Genomic DNA, 21748 nt, shown 5'->3' with positions numbered 1-21748 from the left:
AATGTCATCTTGGTACTCCAGTGTATATTTGGCCTTGTGCTTTAGGTAATTGTCCTGCTGAAAGGTGAATTTGTCTCCCAGTGTCTGGTGGAAAGCAGACTAAAACAGGTTTTCCTCTAGGCTTTGGCCTATGCTTAGCTCTATTCCATTTACATTTTTACATTTTACATTTAAGTCATTTAGCAGACGCTCTTATCCAGAGCGACTTACAAATTGGAAAGTTCATACATATTCATCCTGGTCCCCCCATGGGAATTGAACCCTGGTCCCCCGTGGGAATTGAACCCACAACCCTGGCGTTGCAAGCGCCATGCTCTACCAACTGAGCCACACGGGACCTTTATTTTTATAATAAACTCCCTGGTCCTTGCCGATGACAAGCATACCCATAACATGATGCAGCCACCACCATGCTTGAAAATATGAAGAGTGGTACTCAGTGATGTGTTGGATTTTCCCCAAACACAATGCTTTGTATTCAGGACATGAAGTTAATTACTTTGACACATTTTTTGCTGTTTTACTTTTGTGCCTTATTGCAAACAGGATGCATGTTTTGGAATATTTGTATTCTGTACAGGCTTCCCTCTTTTTCCTGTCATTTAGGTTAGTATTGTGGAGTAGCTACAATGTTGTTGATCCATCCTCAGTTTTCTCCTATCACAGCCATTAAACTCTAACTGTTTGTAAAAAAAATGTTTTACTCCAAACACATCTTACAGATTCACACAAACAATGACTACACCTCATCTGCTCAGACCCGCAAGCTCACACCCCCATCCCTAGTGCCTGTATTATTGTTTGCCACTTTACCATAAATTGTACCAATTTGTTTTTACTTGGTCGCCCATGCTCTTTCAATATTTAAATAATAAATTATTAGATTTTTCCATTGCGTTCATGATGGTGGATTGATTGATTTCCAAGTTTTTAGTATTTGTTTTTTCAAGATGAGTGATGTGAAGAGAATCGTCCAGCCCACTACACCCCAATATGCCATGTCTTGAAATATACAAACAGACAAATTAAAAGTAAGTTTACATCATAGTACTTCTGACAGACAACTTTCTAGCTCCGCCCAAAATTTGTGGACTTCATGGCATTCCCAGAAAGCGTAGATTATTGAGTCATTATAAGTTTTACACTTCATGCATGACTGCCGTAAACTCTGTAATTGTTTTAAAGTCACCATTGGCCTCATTGTGAAATCTCTGAGTGGTTTCCTTCCTCTCTGGCATTTGAGTTAGGCCTGTATCTTTGTAATGACTGGGTGTATTGATACACCATCCAACGTGTAATTAATAACTTCACCATGCACAAAGAGATATTCAATGTCTGCTTTTTTTATAAACCCATCTACCAATAGGTGCCATTTTTGCAAGGCATTGGAAAACATCCCTGGTCTTTGTGGTTCAGTTTCTGTTTGAAATTCACTGCTGAACTGAAGGACCTTCCAGATAATTATGTGTGAGGTACAGAGATGACATAATTAAAAAAAAATGTTACACTATTATAGCACACAGAGTGAGTTCATTCAATTTGTGACTGATAAGCAAATATTTACTGCTGAACTTATTTAGGCTTGCCATAACAAGGGAGTTGAATACTTTTTGGCTCAAGATAAATAATTAGATTTGATTTAATTTGTAAACATTTCTCTAAACATAATTTCACTGGAATTATGGGGTATTGTGTGCAGGCTCTCATGTAAAAAAATATTCCCAGCGTTGAGTAGTTCCCAATCGTTCTGATTGTGTTCTGATTATGACGTGTGTTGTAAAATTTCTCACAGCGTGAAAATGTTCCCAGTTAAATAAATGCACGTGCGTCTCTCACACCCTCACGTAGCGCCAATGTTTTTGCAATCGCAAAAATCTCTCCTCACATCAATCCTCAGCATCTTGACGCGCGAGTCGGGTGTTTATATGCTGAAACAGTTACACAAGCTCAGCCTTCCACATAAAGAGATGCGCGTGCAATTATTGAAACGGGGACGTTTTCAAGCTGGGAGAAAATATACAACATGACGTCACAAACAAAACATAATCAGAACGATTGGGAACTATTTCACGCTGGGAAGATGTTTTACATGACACAGACCAGTGACACAAAATCTACATTTAATATATTTTAAATTCAGGCTGTAACAAAATGTGGAAAAAGTCAAGGGGTGTGAATACTTTCTGAAGGCACTGTAGCATTAAATGTGGAGTGGAGCTTCATAGTTAAGTGTTGACCTCACATTCCCCACTTACCTAAACACCAGGCTGTTACCATGGTTATCCCATGGCTGGCTATTCATTTTGAAAGAAGTCTGACTACAAAGGACGCAAGAGTCTCTACAAGCCGGAATGTTGAATAAAATTATATTTACACTTACTTTACCGGTTGCGGCTATGGAACCCTGACCTGTTCACCGGATGTGCTACCTGTCCCAGACCTGCTGTTTTCAACTCCCTAGAGACAGCAGGAGCGGTAGAGATACTCTCAATGATTGGCTATGAAAAGCCAACGAACATTTACTCCTGAGGTGCTGACTTGTTGCACCCTCGACAACTACTGTGATTATTATTATTTGACCATGCTGGTCATTTATGAACATTTGAACACCTTGGCCATGTTCTGTTATAATCTCCACCAGGCACAGCCAGAAGAGGACCCCTCATAGCCTGGTTCCTCTCTAGGTTTCTTCCTAGGTTTTGGCCTTTCTAGAGAGTTTTTCCTAGCCACCGTGCTTCTACACCTGCATTGCTTGCTGTTTGGGGTTTTAGGCTGGGTTTCTGTACAGCACTTTGATATATCAGCTGATGTAAGAAGGGCTATATAAATACATTTGATTTGTCCGTGCTGTAGGTCCTTTTGGCGATAGGAGGTGGAGATAGGGTACCCACAGGAAAGTGTTTTTCCATTTTTTTGTTGTGCGACTTTTGGCGCACCGGTCTATTTATTATCTCCTTACACATTGCACGTGATGCACAATATTTAAACAATAGCCAAATGTAATCGAACGTAGTCGGTCAAAGCGCGTTTCCTCTCAATCAGTTAACTTGTTTAATTATTTGGCATCTGATTGTGTGCGACAATGTTCGATCTGTGATTCGGTTAGGCTCAGCCATATTCAAGTGTTTGTCTAATGGGAATTGTCAACACTGAAAATTGAAAACCGGAAATACAAACAATATACAGAACAGCATACTTTAGGTCGAGTTGATAATGCTAAATGTTGTTAAACTGTTGGCTGGGCTCCCTGCCTGTGCCATTAAACCCCTACAACTCATCCAGAACGCCGCAGCCCGTCTGGTGTTCAACTTTCCCAAGTTCTCTCACGTCACCCCGCTCCTCCGCTCTCTCCACTGGCTTCCAGTTGAAGCTCGCATCCGCTACAAGACCATGGTGCTTGCCTACGGAGCTGTGAGGGGAACGGCACCTCCGTACCTTCAGGCTCTGATCAGGCCCTACACCCAAACAAGGGCACTGCGTTCATCCACCTCTGGCCTGCTCGCCTCCCTACCTCTGAGGAAGTACAGTTCCCGCTCAGCCCAGTCAAAACTGTTCGCTGCTCTGGCACCCCAATGGTGGAACAAACTCCCTTACGACGCCAGGTCAGCGGAGTCAATCACCACCTTCCGGAGACACCTGAAACCCCACCTCTTTAAGGAATACCTAGAATAGGATAAAGTAATCCTTCTAACCCCCCCCCCCCCCCCTTAAAAGAGTTAGATGCACTATTGTAAAGTGGTTGTTCCACTGGATATCATAAGGTGAATGCACCAATTTGTAAGTCGCTCTGGATAAGAGCGTCTGCTAAATGACTTAAATGTAATGTAAATGTAAATGTTATTGAAGAGAGTGTAAGTATTTCACTCTTGGATTATAAAAGAGACTGTAATATTCATATGTGTAAACATACTGAATTATAATTGGATGCATTTTACCGCCATATCATACTGTGCTATGATTGGTTAAGACCCCCCAAGTGGTTAGGTCATGGTCAGTTTGATCCTGGTTGGCGATACGTGAACATGCCAGTTATAGCTAGCTAATAAAGAACTACGTTAAGAAATATCCGGTAGTACTGCATTTTATTATTTTGTACAAAGTGTGCAAAAAGAAACAGAGACTAGTGACCCACATACCTTGAAAATTATTCGGCAATCATCATTTATTCGTAAAACACTGGTTCAATCATCATTTGTCACAATAAAGAAAGTTAGGCGGAAAAAATCCACCCATGTCGACCCGAACAGTTTCAACTAGTAACTATAGCCAGAAAGTCAAAATTGTCTATGTCGTAAAAATTCATGAAAACAAAAAATATATCTTTGGTCTTAATATTAGGTTAGCAGTGGGGTTAGGGTTAGCTTTACAATCACATTTTAAGAAGAGAAAGGGAAGAAATAGGCGGGGGTTATGACTCTGTTGCTGTGGTAACTAGTGACGACCTGCTTTCAATGAGAATGACAGATCTATAACTCACATTTCCATGTGAATTTGGTTGGGTCGTTGAAGATGAATAACACTTCAAATGTTCACACGTCACTGTGTTTCCTGGAACAGTGCAACCCCATGGGAATACTGTGACTGTAGCCTCCATGAGTGTGATTGGTCTAAAAATACCTCTGCAAAGTAGTTTGGACCATATGGCACACTATTAATATGGTTCAAACCCAGATTCAGCTGCACCCTCTCAATTGCTACACTGGTGGCAACTGTTGGATAAGCCCTGCAGTCTCCCAGGCGTCACTAAAACCCCGAACAAACAATATATTCTATGACTACATAAAAATATATTCAAACTACAAATGTTCCCTTTCATTGAGGAATCTGCAAAAATTAAATATTTTTCCAACAATTAAAAAAAAAGCATCACAACTGCATTCCCGTGGAGTGGTTCGTACACAAGTTTGTCATTATTATTTCTAATTTGTCAGAAATACAAACCGAATGTCGGGTTGATAATGCTTCCCTGTTAATATGTTGTATCAGATTACCCCCTACATCCGGAAAAAAATCGGCGGTCAACAGGTAAAGTACATTGAAATTAAGTGTGTTCGACATTCTGACTTGTAATGGGACTGTTCCGGTGTTGTGACAGAATTCTCCCCCCGCCTTTCACGGGAACGCCCACGCACTCAATTCTTCATTGCTGCGACTTGATTGCTAGTTGAGATTTCTGATCACAATAGGCTGCGTTTAATAAACATTTTTATGTCGGTTTGATCGCGGGGGAGGCACTAGTAATGTCTCCAGTTTTCGGTTTGGCTATTTGTTTCAAGTGTATTAGTCTCTAAATAAATCTATTTGCCAAAATTCGTCACCTCTCCATTGTCTTACTCGACTAGTAGTTCTGAAATGTGTATTGCTTGCCTACATTTTACTCACACATATATTAGTTATTAATTTGGGTGGCCTATCCTGATGTGAAATTTGTTCTATAGAAAGTATTTGACTGATGTGTGCCACAGAAAGTATCTTGGGACTGCAAGGCCTGACACACTTCAGAATATTTTTTTTAGCTCATGTTAACCAGTAGTGTGCCACAGAAAGCAAAATTAGAATATAGAGAAACATTGATTTTTAGAAACATTTTGTAATGTTTAATTACACAAATAAGACAGTAACAAAAACACAGAAGTTAAGTTAGTTAACAAACATTAAAATACAAATTTCAATCTTTGCATAATAAGACATGAAATGACAAATCAAAGATAAAAAGAGAAATAAACAAGTATTGGAAAGCTGCAACAGCTCGACTGAACTATAAGGGCACAGGGCGAGACCCAGATGCAGACGGTTCGGGTCTCTGATATTTATTATAATCCAAGGGGCAGGCAAGAGAATGGTCGTGGACAGGCAAAATATCATTAAAAAGGTGTCATAGTCCAGGAGGTACAGAATGGCAGGCAGGCTCGTGGTCAGGGCAGGTTCAGAGTCAGGGCAGGTTCAGAGTCAGGGCAGGTTCAGAGTCAGGGCAGGTTCAGAGTCAGGGCAGGTTCAGAGTCAGGGCAGGTTCAGAGTCAGGGCAGGTTCAGAGTCAAAACCGGGAGGACTAGCAAAAGAGAGATAAGGGAAAAAAACCCATGTTGACTTGACAAGACGAACTGGCAACAGAGACACCAGGAACACCGGAATAAATACCCAGGGACTAATGGGGAAAACGGGTGACACCTGGAGGTGGGTGGAGATAATCACAAAGACAGGTGAAACAGATCAGGGTATGACATTAACATTTAGTCCACTTTTTATGGAAAGTTTTCTAGGTAACACCTTCACCTGGAACTCAAGCCTAACCTAGTCCTAACAAGCAGCGCAGACATAATCCTCCAATGATGGGATGGTTTTCATACAGGATTGGTGGAACCATCGTGGGCAGCAGACAACCAATCTGAAATTTATGATGAAATGTTAATATATTTAACTTTAAAATACATATTCTTGAATTACAATTATTTCATTATCTGACAAAGCGGGTGATACTACCTCTGGAAATATTACTGCTTATACAAATTTGTAAAAATGTGCTTTTTGAAGTGAACAAGCAATTACTCAGTGTCTTCCTCAGTATTGTCCATCTCCCCACAGAAGTGGCACAGTTGGCTCAGGTTATCTAGCAAAACATAATGTCAAGTAGTCTATACATCTTTACATGTATTTTTCTGAGCGAACAGGGAACAGTATAGGTTTCTTGTAACAGAATTATTTAAATACATTATTTTACTTAAATACATGTATTTTAGTGGCCATCTAGTCAGAATGTGGATCAAAGATAACCTTGAAAGAGCCATATACATTTTATCTACAATTATATTAAATTAGAAATTGAACATGCCACTGTTTTGGAGGAGAGTGACTGCTATTTCTTCTCTCATGATGTTAACATCTTTGTCCGTATTTGAAAAGACAATCAATTCCTCCTTCAGAACACATTCAGCAAACTGGGGTAATAAATTTGATGTGCATTTCAGTTTTCCCCAACAAAATTGTTACACTTAAGATTCTAATTAGCAAGTATACAACGACACAGCTATAATATAATTTGACAGTTGTTTTTCCTTTTAGTCAGTATACTTTCAGTAGTTTAATTGTACATTACTTATACTCTCATACTTACTTTCAAGGCAAAGACCCCACAAGAAGTAACATCTTTTTGGCATGGGTGAGGAAGGGTACCACACACCCATCTGGAGATATTACACCCCTTCTCTCTCAGGAATGATCAGAACATATGTTAATAAAAGTACAGCATTTTGAAACCCTTTGATTACAATATAGAGATTAATAACAGAGGGGAATCTGAGAATGCAGGGATTCCAGCAGGGTGTGAGTTGAAGTAGTCAAATCTGGAGCTGACAAGGGCTGGAATGTAAATGACTTGATCATCTCGGATTATCTAATATCTGAGAATGGGCAGGCATTCCCTCGGAAGAAGAGCATCTCCGTCTTGCTGATTATGTGCTGTCATCCAGGTGGAAATGTCACCTGCATATCTGATGTAGGAAAAGAGATATGTTGAGTGTCCTGTGAATATGTTTATGTATATGTACTATGTATGTGTGTGTATATATATGATTTATTTTATTTTAATTTCTATTATTATTATTATCATTATTGTCTTTTAATGTTGATGGAGGTGTCCTATTGTGTCAAGTCTGCTCCTGCTCCTCCCTCCGGTGTACGACGTCGCTAGAGTACTAACCACCGGTCCTGGGATTCATAATTTCGCACACCTGGCACTCATCATTACGCGCACCTGTGAATTTTGGCAGGCAAGAAAATAACCCCCCCAAATACTTTATATAGAACATACTTCACGTCAGGATAGGCAACCGAAATGATTAATTCATGTGTGTTATATTAAACATGGAGGGAGTCAAATGTAGGCAGGCAATAAACATTTCAGAACAACTACTAGTCGAATAAGACATGGGAGAGATGACGCATTTTGGCAAAGATATTTATTTATAAACTAATACACATGAAACAAATAGCCAAACCGAAAACTTCAGACATTGCTCGTGCCTCCCCCGCTATCAAACCGACATAAAAATAAAATGAAACGCAGCCGAACATGATCAGAACTCTCAATTAGCAAGCAAGTCGCAGCAGTGAAGAATTGAGTGCGTGCGCGTTCAAGCAAGTCGCATCAACGAAGATTTGAGTGCGTGCGCGTTCACGTTAAGGGCGGGCGGATTCTGGCAGGGGTGAGCTTTTCGGCACAACACCGGAATGTTGAGCCTACATGTTAAATAGAGACTAGTGTAGTATTTCACTCTCGGATTCTGACATAGGCTTAATTTCTTATGAGGCTCATTAAAAAAAGAACACGAAATTACCGCAAGTGACTTAATTGTTAATACATGTAAACCGCCTACATCGCTATCGTTTGAGTAACTTTAACGTTACTGTTAAAAGCTACAGGCTTTAATTTTATCTGGACAGAAATTCAATTAGCTGAATTAGCTAACTTAGTTAGCTACTAACGTTAGCTAGCATCAGTTTTAATAAACATAACGTTAGGCTAGGCAGCTAGCTTACCCAGTCGCAAATATACTTGTAACCTTACCTCTACACAATTTAAATCAGTCTTTGGCCATTCATTTGAAATGTATTTGAAATATTTAGCAGGGTGCTACTGTAACAGTTCAACTTGATCTTTGTAACGTTAGGTAATTTAACCTACGGTCATTGTAGGCAACTGACGGGCTCATTGGCACGTGGAACGTAAACATCACACTCTGCTACAAAACCGACCACATGGTGGAGGTGTTTGACACTTTTCAAACGTGGTCTTGTGGATTCATAGGCCTGGAGCACAGGTTTTGTTCCAGATCAGTAGTGACTTAAAGAGGACCCGGCAGCCTATTTAGGAGGCTCAGGTGAATCAATAGATCAGGTGCAAAAATATGTATGATAGTTCAGGTGATGACTGGAGCCAAAGATTATTTACGGAATATACAGATGATGATACTTGACAAAGTTGATGACAAAATAATAATCTTAGCTACTTAGCCAAAATTACTAGAGTAAAAAAAGGCATAACAAAAAACAGCCGTGAATTGAGCTGCCTGTGTAAAAGCAGCCAGTGTCAATAGAATAAAAAGAGCTAGTAACTCGTATGTTACTTTGACAAGCAGCTGTCAGACTCCAAGACCTAGAATGAGGAGCACGGGCATCCAAATAGACCTGCCCTAACCTGGCATAAACTATTCACACCTTTTAAACAGGTAAATTGTTCATTAGCAATGGCACTAATTCACATTTCACATAATGATTAATACTTAACACACAACACAATAGGCTATAAACATGAACATTTCCAATAAACAATGACAACACCCACTAAGAGGGAGAACCAGATACAGAGAGGTGCGCAACCTGTGGCTAAAGCCGTGAACATTTTAAAATAAATGATAAGGATAACCAGACCCTGGCGTGTGTTACTGGTTGCTGGTACAAAAGTATTGAAGCTCTGTGAGTCCCAATTCCAGGATATAAGAAGAAATAAGTGGCCACAGGACAAGAGTAGTATGATGTCAAGCAGTGCTAAACATTGTGAAATGTGTATAATATCTTGTGTGCTAATTTAACTCCCCTACTGTTTCTACAGCTCTCTGAGACTTCTGTACGTGTGTTCTGCTCATTATGATGACTTCAGCGTTTGAGTTAAGCCAGGACCCAGCTTTCCTTATCCTAACCTCCATGTGCCCTGCAGTAGAACATCAGAGTTCGATCTCTACATCGATGGAGATTATTTCAAATTCTACGCCGAGCCTTACTTTCTCAGGTGAGTGACTGACCATCAGTTAAAGTTATGTGCTGCCAGTATTGAAGTCACTTAATTCAAGGATTTTTAAAAAAGTATTAGGTCCACTGTATATAGTAATTAAATGCACCATGATATGCTGTAAAAGTGTGTCAAAATGCTGATAGGATACGTTCATGTTTAGTTCTAATATCAGATTTCTAACATTTTAATCTCTTATCAAGACTGACCTTACCTGGAGACAATAGTGGAGGATGGGAGGGAAAAAGCCTCCTTTGACATTGATAAAGGTAATGTTTCTAAAATATATTTGTTTTGTTCATGGATTTCTGGAAGCTCTGTAAATTTTCCTAAAAGCCATAAAAACATATTTTTAAAAATCACAAGCCATGAAAAAACTGTTTTGAATTACAGGAACTTAGCTTTAAAACTGCTAAACGTTATCTCAGAGTTGAGGAAAATAGTGTAGAATAGCAGGAAATTAGCTCAGGGATTCTTGAAAGTCGGGACAGTCCTTGTCCGACAGAGAAACTTGATTTTTAAAGTAGTATTTTTTTTTTATTTTTATTTTTTATTTGAGCTTAAAATTTACATTTAGGGGAATTTTAATGAGGGAAAGTTTGTTTTTGGAATTTTCTTAATATTTTCTATTTTATTAATTTCCATGTCTACTCTATGCCTGGAAATGCCCTTGTCCAGAGCAAAGGATCCCAATTTCAAACTCTCCCAAAAAATCATATTAACTGAAAAAGTACATTATGTAGTTTCTTGCAATAGCCCTCTGTGAATTTTAAATAATATTTTTCTCAAAACTTTGAAAAGATGTGTCTGGAGTTTTGGTTTAATGCGTCAGATTTGTCTAAAATCCTAAATTAATGAGGAGGGTCATTTGTACTGTAGTGCAACGACCACTCATATTCTGAGAAGTTCTCTGCTTTTGATTTAAACAAACAATATTGGAATCAGCATGGTCACAACCAATAAACTTGTCAACTCCATCTGCTTGATAGATTAAAATAGAATACGAATTTTGGTTAAAATATGTTACATTTAATATGGTTTTAGAGTCATAAAGCAACTGAGGAAAAACTAAATTGCTACTGTATACCACATGGATGAAGAAAAAAAAAGAAATTTGTCAACTCGGTAAAACATAAACACTGTCACATTTATGTCTCCGTCAGAGTGGTGAAAGACCTGATAGAATTGTTCTGTTTTTATTGGGGATTTTCAAATTAATAATTTTCCATATTTTAGAGGCAAAAATGTCACTGATGGCTAACCCCCTTAAAATCCTTTCAATTTAAAATATATATATATATTCAAGATTTTTTTATTTATTTCACTGTTCTGCAACATATCCTCAAACAATTGAAGTATTTGCGGTGCTAGACTTAAGTTTGCTTTATAAATGTTGTTTTAACATGCCGAAATGCTAACGAAATTAGCCCTGGATTATAGTGCTATAGGCTAAAATAAAACAAAAATATATTTTTAGATTTGTATTACATATTTGAATAATCTGTTAGAATTAAACAATCAAGGCCTTTAAACACTTGTTGGACAATAATTGTAAAAATGAAATGCCTTCTATTGTGTCTGACGGAGTTTACATAAATCCAGTTAGTTGCATTTAATGAAAAAAATGTAACAAATTAAGAGGTTGATCCTTTACTATTTTAGTCGTTTAGTGTGCGCTCTTTTCCAGAGCGACTTACAGTAGTGAGTCATATATTTCCCGTAGAAATCAAACCCACAACACTGGTGTTGCAAGCGCCATGCTCTACCATCTGAGCTACACGGGACCCTTTATTACATGTGTATTAGCTGATTCTTTTGGTCAATCAAAATATATTTCAAATGTTGTTAATATTAAGATAAATATTTGAGATTGTCCCATCTTTCAAGAATCCCTGAGCTCTAAAACAGCTAAAAAAAAATCTCCGCCTCATGGCAAAACTTGTAGAAAAGCATGAGATTAGCTATAAAACGGCAAATTTTTCTCTCTCCCCCATAGCAACCCTAACACTTTGAATCTGCAAAAAATGACATTTATTTGTGTGTGATGATTTCAGATCAAAAAGCAAACATTGCCCACCTTATCTGATGCTGATACACTTACCGGACATTTTATTAGGTACACCACCCCGTTCACAAAAATGGATTACTCCTACAGACAGTGAGTCATGTGGCTTGCTATATAAAGTAGGCAGACGGGCATAGATGCTTCCAGTTACTGTTTGATTAAATGTTAGAATGGGAAAAACAAGTGACCTAAGCAACTTTGCGCGTGGTATGATCGTTGGTGCCAGGCATGACGGATCCAATATCTCAGAAACGTCCGCCCTCCTGGGCTTTTTACGCACAACATTGTCTAGGGTTTAACGAGAATGGTGTGACAAACAAGTCCTGTGGGTGAAAACAGCTCGTTGATGAGAGATGTTGAAGGAGAATTGCAAGGTTCGTGCAAGCTAGCAGGCGGGCCACAAACTGACAAATAACGGCACAGTACGACAGTGGTGTGCAGATCGGCATCTCAGAACGCATAAATTAGCGATCCACCGGGTTCTACTCCTGTCAGCTAAAAACAAGAAGTGGCTCCAGTGGGAACGCGATCACCAACACTGGACAATTGAGGAGTGGAAAAACATTGCCTGGTCTGACGAATCCAAGTTCCTGTTGATTTGGTTTAAGCAGCATGAGTCCATGGACCCATCCTGCCTGCTGTCAACTGTACAGGCTTGTGGTGGAATGGTGTGGGGAATGTTTTCCTGGCACACGTTAGGTCTCTTGATACCAATTGAGCAACATGAATGCCACAGCGTATCATTTTACATTGACATTTTAGTAATTTAGCAGACGCTGTTATCCAGAGTGACTTCTAGGAGCAATTAGGGTTAACTGCCTATCTCAAGGGAACATCGACCGATCTTTCACCTAGTCAGCTCAGGGATTCGAACTTGCGACCTTTTGGTTACTGGCCCAATGCTCTTAACCACTAGGCTACATTGTTGCTGACCAAACCCAATATAGAATTTTTGCGATGTGATGGAATGGGCTGTTCAAAGCATTAATGTACCGCTATCCAATCCACAGGAACTGCATGATGCCATCACAGCAGCATGGCCCAACATCCCTGTGGAACATTTCCGACACCTTGTAGAATCCATACCCCGAAGGAATTCAGGGGTACACTAAGATGGGTGTACCTAATAAACTGGCTGGTGAGTGTACATGTCTTCAGAAAGTATTCACGCCCCTTGATTTCCACTCCCATTTTTGTTGTGTTATAGCCTTCATTTCAAAATGGATTAAATTAAGATTTTGTGTCACTGGCCTACACGCATACCCAATAATGTCAAAGTGGAATTATGTTTTTCGAAACACACACAGAGGCACAGTTTATGAGCTCAATCGGCAGCAGATTTGAATTTATAATGGAAAATGAGTGTGTTTATGCAACAAATGTTAGTGCATCAAATCGTATCGCACCGAATCGTTTCAAACTAAAACGTGTTGTTCCTGAGTCTTATCGGAGCCCATGTATATAGTTAGATACATATCGAATCTTCTTGCTAGGGAAATCTGCACATCCCAAAATTATACACATATTGCCATAGGGCTGAGATAAAAAAAATAAAAAAAAAGGGCAGTTTTAAAGTGAATTTCCTGCAATTTTACACGTTTTGCCATGGCTTAAGCCGTGATCTTATGGAATCTGAGTGACTCAAACATTTTTAACAAAATAAATGAGGGCCCAATGACATTTCTGGAATTTTAGATTTTGGTGATTGTTAGTTCTCAAAGATGATCTTATAAAAATATTTAGCTCCATTGTCTTTTCTACAACAACAAAAACGGTCATAACACATTTACATAGGTATTCAGACCCTTTACTCAGTACTTTGTTGAAGCACCTTTGGCAGCGATTACTGCCTCAAATCTTCTTGGGTATGACTCTACAAGCTTGGCACATCTGTATTCGGGGAGTTCTTCCCATTCTTCTCTGCAGATCCTCTCAAGCTTTGTCAGATTGGATGGGGGGTGTCACTGCACAGCTATTTTCAGGTCTCTCCAGAGACTTCGATCGGGTTCAAGTCCGGGCTCTGGCTGGGCCACTCAAGGACATTCAGAGACTTGTTCCGTAGACACTCCTGCGTTGTCTTGGCTGTGTGCTTAGGGTCGTTGTCCTGTTGGAAGGTGAACCTTCGCCCCAGTCTGAGGTCCTGAGCGCTCTGGAGCAGGTTTTCATCAAGGATCTCTCTGTACTTTGCACCATTCATCTTTGCCTCGATCCAGCTAAATTGTTTCCGAGTATTGGAAACAATTTAGCTGCTAATTGAATATAGGGGGAAAACTAACAATCATTCAAAAGCGATGTGACCCTATCCCTGTCAGTGCGTTTGACCTCCTAGTAATCAGATCTGCTTTACTGGTGATTAGGAGGATGTTCTCTTTTCTCACTAGACTTCACAGTGTGCGGTGAATACTACAGCTAGTCAGAGATACTCTAGCAGGACCCGGAGTCATGGGGCTGATAGCAGTCAGTGGGATTGATCCCTGGTGCTCTTTAAGTATTACTAAAGTCAGTCAGTCACCCAGGCTTAATCGCTGGCTATGCTATTAGATGTGAAGGGCAATTTGAGCTGTCAGTGATGTAATAATGAATGTCTACTTAGTGAGACTTTTTTAAATTTTTATTATTATTCTTCATGTATTTATTTTATTTACCAGCTCGTGAGGCTACTTTGATTCTAACTATTTGTTACTAGTGTAAGTGGCAAAGCAATTTTATCAGTTAGGAATGGAACACTTCTGTCTCTCTTTAATGAGTTTCATTTCCAATGATCTCTTAATTATGTTGGGTTGGTGGAGTGTTAGCCTTTTGTACACTTACACCTCATTGGCCCTCGATCAGCGATGCCCTGTTTGACAAACTGTCTAAATAAGCCACTAACTGCTGCTAATAAACCTTCTCTAATGGGTATCCCCGATTGCACTCGCAATTAGAAATCATTAAGATGCCTCTTTAGGGGCACACAGCCAAGGCAATTAGCCAACTAGTGTAAAGCAATTTTAAGATAAATACTCCGTGTTGAAAGTTTTATGAGTTATTTAAAATGTTAAAAATGATCTCCTTGGCTAGACGTGAAGGAATGGTCTCATATTTAAAGATTGTGTAGTGTCTCTCTTTTTTTAATTGCACTTTTTAGAGAACTAAACCTCTGCTTTAGACTGGTTAGGTGTCTGTTCTGCAGAGATTCAATCATGCATTTATCATTAACATTTATTGTACTACAGTACATGTAAGAGCCATATTATCTGACACTTCAGGACAGTTTGGAGGAAGACAATTCGATCCCATTTGCTTCCACATTGTCTAAATCTATACACCTTGTACAGCTAAACATTCTATTGGTGCCACTTGTTTCACCTGCTCCCTGATGTTCTCTCTGTGATATGTCTCAGGTGCTCCCCAAGGAGACTGCAGGGGAGCACTTTGAAGGGCTCCAGATGCTGACCAGTCTCCTGGGTCCCAATGGCTCCCACTCACCCAAGCCTCTGTTGGAAGACCTGGGTATGTTGAAGAGTATCCTGCCCCCAGTTTTTCATATGGTATCTATCTGAATTTCTTCTATCGGATAGGATTAAATGCATAGAAATAGATTGAATGGACGAATCATTGACTTGAATGGGGACCCCTGTTTTATTAATTCTAATGTTATGCATTTAATCTTATGCAATAGGAGAAATCCCAATAGATAACTTTCTAAAAACTGTGCCCTGGTTGATGATACTGTTAGATTAGATTAATTTAGCAGTATGTGGTTGGAAGCCTTATTGATGTTTAAATTAAGCCCAATGAAACTGCTTGAGTAAGGACTGAGAACAGAAAACCCCACTGATTTAGTCATTGGTGATTTTAGTAATACAATTTGGCTGAATGGTTTTGGTTTCTCAGGAAGACATTGATGCTTTACATTACAGAGGCGTGCAGTGGGAGTATGAAAGGTGAGGAAGAGGATGATGAAGATGGGTTTGACTGGCAGGTTGAGCAGCAGGTGGACATGGAGACCTCGAAGGAGTAGCTGATAGAACTGCAGAAGTATGGCTGTGGGAATCAGAGGTCCGGAGTGTTCACTGGACTGCAGGTAAGGTCATTGGCTTGTATGAATAACGTATATGTAACAAAATAGCTGTAAAAAAACAAAAATGTAAAAGAAAGTTACCTTTGTCCTCTGAAGACGTGGATGGACCAATAATTATTATATATTTTTTTTAATAATACTTTTTTATTATTGAAGACAATGACTAGAAATGAGTAGTGGAATGGTTTCTTTTGGAATCACTGCTAGTAGGTTTAGAATGTGATTGTTATAGTTCACATAAGAAAGGCCAGAAGTTCTTCCTGATCATATAAGCAGGAAAACATTACATCAAGTACAGCATGTGAAAATCTGATGGAGGATTGTCCAATCAGGAGGAGTTGAGTGATGTCATCAGTGTCTGAAACCCAGATAGGACCACAGCATCAGAGAGGAGACGGGAAAGGCTAGACGCCGAGACATCCATATTCTGCCATGACCATTACCTACCTGTGAGTTATCCAAAGAATAGTACCCCACTATTTAGTAATTCTATGACATTTAACTACTGCACGGATTATATATGTTTTATTACATTAGAATCTGTCATGACACCGACCTGTTTGTCTCTGTAGTGCTGACCTGTTTGAAGACGAAATGATCCAGGGTCAGCTAAAGTTCTGCCCGTGGTGGTCTGGTCTGAGCCCAGACTCCACCCTGCAGGGAGAGGCAGGTGAGCTCATCCTTTCTCTCTCCTCAAAAAGCACTACATGTAAAGGGATAGTTCATCCCCAAATCAGGTGCTAACACTTTACATTAATTTGGTCTTATATCTGTGGTATGCTGTAATTAATGTAGTAACCTATAGTTGTAGCTCAGCTCAGACAAAGTAAGATTCCCACCAGCAGGTGGTGTAAAAATACAGACAACAAAGAAGGAACTTAACTTGATAAAGTATGTTAATGTACCATACTTATTTAGTACTGTTAGTACTAAACATTGTATATGCAGTATTCTAAATAGTTTTTCTGGGTACTGTCAGTTGTGAGGTTGTGGTTTCACAGTAGGTGATAACATTTCACTGGATTGATGATGAGATTGACATTAAGACTACAGAGTTGGTTCTTTAAAGGTAATTTGGACATGTGTCCCTGTTGTATTGGTTCATTTGGTTGCCTTTGTTTATAGAATATATTCTGTCTAGAATAGATCCTCATTTCAGTACTCAACTGTTTTCCTTAAAATTTATATTTCAACAAAATTGCCCTTTTCTTCCCAGCCATCCCTCTATCCAGACTCGTATATATTGCCAGGGAAGGAGAGTTGTGACATAGGTCGAGTGGGAATCTGGCAAATAGTATATATCGCCATTGCCTCACTCCCCCACAAATCCTCTTTCTCTTTATTCTTTCTCTGTCAGTCCATGAGATATGAAATCTATGAGTCATTTAAAAGGTGTGATCCAGGTCTGGCTGGCTGGCTAGGCCCCCAGGTTTGTTTGTTTTCTCTTCTTTCTCAGATGAGAGCGATAAGGGTGTATGGAGCCTCACTGCTCCACTGTGAGACAATTCAGTTGTGCCATCCAGCTCTCCTAACAGCCTACTAATTCCTCTACTCCCATCGCCTCAACAAACACATGGCCAGTAGCCACAGCTTATGTTAGTGCAGGATGTCGTACGGTACACTCGGGAAAGGTTTTAGATAAAAAACAGATAGCATTATGACAGGGGGTGCGTTGGGTTGAGAGTGCCAGGATCCCTGTCTGCCTAGCTCTGGAGAGATCACATAATGACCAACAGCCATCAGTCAATGCTACGCAGCACTGATACACAGCCCATTAGCAGCAGGCAAGCAGGAGGAATCCAGCCCTCTAAAGAACATTACATTTCCCTGCAACTCTGTGGACTCCCTCTTCTCATTCTGCATTCTGAGATAGAGCACTCAGCCTTCCCCTGCCTGTCGAGTAGAGTGTTGGTCAGCAAATGTTGCTGTTTGCAGTAAAATCTTGATAGCATGCTTATGATTTTAAATGTTTGATCACATGTCATGTGGGAAGGCTAAATTCTTATGCTTTCACATGTTGACCTTATTCAGCTTTTTTCCCTCCCTTACCTCCCCTAAGACAAAGATATACAGGTAACTGCCAAAATAAAGGAAGCACCAACATACTGTCTTAATAGGGCGTTGGGCCAGAACAGCTTCAATGCACCTTGGCATAGATTCTACAAGTCTGGAACTCTATTGGAAGAATGTGACACCATTCTTCCATGAGAAATTCCATAATTTGTTGTTTTGTTGATTGTGGTGGGAAACGCTGTCCCAAAAGTGTTCAGTTGGGTTGAGATCTGGTGACTGAGACAGCCATGGCATATGGTTTACATTGTTTTCATGCTCATCAAACCATTCAGTGACCACTCCTGCCCTGTGGATGGGGGCATTGCCATCCTATTGGGGCATAGCCAAAATAATGCCCCAATTTTTTTTTTACACATGACCCTAAGCATGATGGGATGCTAATTGTTTAATTAACTCAGGAACCACACCTGTGTGGAAGCACCTGTTTTCATAATACTTTGAATGCCTCATTTGAGTAAAGAGACAGTTACCTGTATATGTCAGCTGACAGATGGGTGTAGACACTAGTGCTAATGAAGTAGAAACCCCCACCCTGGGCCTGTGTGCCCCCTCTCTCTTCCCTGTGTCGAGGCCAGAGCACTGACAGGCCACAGCTGTCCACTGTGTCCAAATGACCTAAGTGGCCAGGGCTGATCGGACATGACAGCCCTGTCTCGACCTGCAGCACTTCTTGTGGCTGGTTTAGTGATTCATCACTATATTCATTGCATTGACTCGCAGGTTCACTGCAGAAAATTAAAATCTCAAACATTTGTGTTTTCAGTTACATTTCAAGGCATGATGTTTGAATATAAGGCAATCGACATAAGCTTTATTAAAGTTTCTGAGGACACTGTGTGCCCCACATTATTCTGAACTACCAAAGTCATACGTCAGAAGCTCCTCAGTGATGTAGAGTTGTATATGAGGTCATTTCCAGCCTCCTGCAAAATTAGCAGAGTCATATTTACTCATTGTCGCTGGCACCATCTGGACTTCGGGCTAGGGACATGCTATGGGGCAGACTGCTCAGAAGACTGAAGGAACTATGTCACAAATTCATCTCCATTCATCTTACCCCACCCTCCCTCACACTTGATTGGCTAGGATCAAAGTTGAGATTAGTGAGTGCCGTGGAGATTGGATGGAAGATCTAATGGGACATATGATGTCTCTTGGATGGAGCGCTGCGGCTGCATTATGCAGGCCTAGTTAGCTTGTGATTTGACAGTTTAATGGTCAGCAGTAATCCCACATTCATCCTGCTTTAAATACGTAACTCTTTAGTTCAGTTACATGTGGGGGAAAAACAGGAATTATAGCCGCTGATGCCCTCTTAAGTCTTAGGCTAGATATCACTGAATGACGATGTATGCACTTTTTATTGCATATAAATGCTGGACTGTATTAATGCTGTTCTAATAAATAGACAAAGGAACCTGTTTGCCAGCAGCCCTATCCTTTTCCCTGATCATTTAAATGGACCAGTCAGTGTTTGTTTTCTACACTGAGGCAGACAGCTGGATGTGGGCCAGTGGGGCACTGAGTTTCTCCCCAGGGTCCTGGCTGATCTCCCGGGCGGTAGGGGAGGTGTGGTGGGGGGGAGGTGCGTGTGCTCTGCTTGGCCAGGCTGGGATGCTGCAGCTGCACTGGCGAGGGACTCCGGTACCGTCTGCAGGGATCTAAGCCCTGACGTAATGCAGCAGGAATCCAGTTCCCAGCAGAGCCAAGAGCCCAGTGCAGCCAAGAGGATCATTTGAAACTGCTGCTGCGGTGTGTGGGTCTCTGCGTGCCTGCGCGCTAGCCCACACACCCAGCGCCCCTCTCACATCAGGGGCTCAACATAGGGGCTGTCCCCCCTCCCCACATGCACCCCACTCAACAGGCAACGGGAAGGATTGCTTTCAGCTGTTCCATAAACTGCAGAGAAAGTGCTGACTTGAATCTGTTCTTGCAGATTTTCAGCTTGGTTTTCAGCACTGAAAGTTGCAGATAAAACTTTACCAATATAATTTGGTCGACGGGTATCTTGATCAGTTACTGAGGAAGAAACTCATTAGGGACTTGATTCTCTCCAAATGAACTGACAACACAGTAGTGTTCTCCTCTTACACTACAGGACACGGGCTTCCAAATGAATACATTTGTAAAACAGGTCAGGATGATTAGGCCTGTGTAAAACCCAGTGAGTGTAAGTGTGGACTGTTGTTTTGCAGCAGTGTCCTTCACTGATGATGAGAGAGAGCAACTGAGGAAGTTCACCAACTGTTCCTACTTCCTGGACAAGAAGGCCTGTGTCCAGGTGTGGCTCAGCCTGGTGGACATCATCCTAGCATACTGCTACGAAGTGCGCACTACAGAGGGAGAGCACACGACCGACAAGAGATCGTCACATTGCAGTTGGACTTGAGTGGCAAATCTCTACATCCTCCACCATGTCAAAGCTTTAACATGGGCTTACACCAATATCCTGTAGGGATCTTGAGAGCTCAATGTTGTCTTAATGTCACTAACCCCTACTACAGTCCTTTGCGGCACAGATGGAGGTAGATGTAAGAGAGTAAAGGTCTACTATGAAATTCTGCACACTGCTGCTCATGCTCCAAGGTGATATTTGTTTATAATAACTGTCGTGTCTTTGGCATCATTAAAGTGAAGACTGTTATCAGTCTGTTATCAGTCAAATCAATTCTCTGTAATTTTTATTACGTGATTAAACTAATCATGTAAATGTAATTAACTAGGAAGTCGGGGGACCAAGGAAAATCTTCAGATTATAAAGTTATAATTTTCCTAATATAACTTTTCAGATATTTTAATATCTGATCAATTAATCTTCTAATTAATGAATTATTCTTTACCTCACGTTAGTCTCATTCCAAACGCCGTAAATTGTTGGTTATCTGCACGAACCCAGCCTTCACTATGAATCATCCATACATCAATTGTCTTAATCATTTATTTACTAACTAACTAAATAATCACAAATGTATATACAATCAAACAAAGTAGATATGGTTACAAGGAAATGATAGGGGATGTGGCCTAGTGGGCTAAACCGATATGACGCATGTAGACAAAGGGACTGAGAAGGGCGCGAAAGACAAAAGACACTACACAGTTGATAATTATAATAATTGAAATGCTAATCCTTTGCACATGAACGCTCACTCATTCGGGAATAATTGCAATCAATATATATATATATATATATATTTACGCTCAGTGTGTCGTCATGATCTCTGTTGGAATCGTCCGTCTTTCTGTTAGAAAGTTCATCTGAACTTCTCTCTCCCATGAAGTCTTTCATTGTTAGAATGGATACTTCAGAGTCCCATTCAGAAATGTTCTTATAGAATAGATGTTTCGGCGGTTGTCGGACTTCGCATTCAGTCGACATAAATTCTAGCTGCAGACTAGTAATTAGTATAGAAGATTTGCTCTTATTCTGTCGGTATCGATAGTCTCAGAGTTTAACCATTTCCACCAGTGTAGCCAATGTTCCATGTGGTTTGGTTAGGAATTCAACAACCGAGGAATGCATGGTCTCTACTCCAAACCTTAGCCCTCTTGGTAATCGAGGTACGCTGGGTCTGGAGTGGACTTCTCCAGGTGGGGTTTATATTCGTAACAGCAGAAAAGGGCTGTCCAATGACGCCAGGTCAATGTCTGTGCTCATGGGGCGGGCCAATGACTTAGTTAAATTTGAAAGGGAATTGGATTCTCACATTACATAATTTCACAAATAGTTTCATATTTACTCATTCATTTTATACAATAATTA

The 21748-nt window shown here is 40.3% G+C and overlaps 1 pseudogene; it reads left to right on the top strand.

Moving 5' to 3' along the window:
• The first annotated feature begins 8148 nt into the window (after positions 1-8148).
• Positions 8149-21748, top strand: part of LOC129851562 (protein SHQ1 homolog) — a 67629-nt pseudogene continuing 54029 nt past the window's right edge.

The sequence above is a fragment of the Salvelinus fontinalis genome, chromosome 3 (assembly GCF_029448725.1).
Source record: "Salvelinus fontinalis isolate EN_2023a chromosome 3, ASM2944872v1, whole genome shotgun sequence".
Lineage (NCBI taxonomy): Eukaryota > Metazoa > Chordata > Actinopteri > Salmoniformes > Salmonidae > Salvelinus > Salvelinus fontinalis.
Note: the sequence above shows the minus strand (reverse complement) of the source record. Positions and strands in the feature narration are given on the sequence as shown.